This window comes from Penaeus monodon, chromosome 34 (genome assembly GCF_015228065.2).
Source record: "Penaeus monodon isolate SGIC_2016 chromosome 34, NSTDA_Pmon_1, whole genome shotgun sequence".
Lineage (NCBI taxonomy): Eukaryota > Metazoa > Arthropoda > Malacostraca > Decapoda > Penaeidae > Penaeus > Penaeus monodon.
The window spans coordinates 6,328,566-6,328,895 of record NC_051419.1 but is presented as its reverse complement, the minus strand read 5'-3'; the positions used below and the strand labels follow the sequence as shown (position 1 = coordinate 6,328,895).

Sequence of the window (330 nt, the reverse complement as noted above, 5' to 3'; positions counted from 1 at the left end):
TTCATATAGATATATGATCTACAACTAAATCGTTCACAATAAATCTCTCAATCGCATTTCCCTAACACCCTCTCCCCCCCCCCCTCCCTCTCCCATGATACGCCCAACCCCTAACCTCGCGAAAACCAGAGGATTATTGACGAGGCTGATATTTTATCGCCCTTTGCAAACAGGTTATGCTCGAATTTCATTTCAGTCGCTGATTGAATTACGGACTGATACATAGGCCTATTTATATGTTAATTTTCGCCGTACATGTGTCGAGAACCAATCACCACTGCGATATATTTTTCTCCGTCTAAATAGTTATCTATATTTTTTTTCATAATT

General features: G+C 39.7%; 1 protein-coding gene across 1 annotated transcript in view; it reads left to right on the top strand.

Moving 5' to 3' along the window:
• LOC119594798 (acetylcholinesterase-like) overlaps nucleotides 1–330 on the top strand; it is a gene marked incomplete at both ends in the record, with an annotated part of 24,443 nt that overhangs the window by 1,413 nt on the left and 22,700 nt on the right.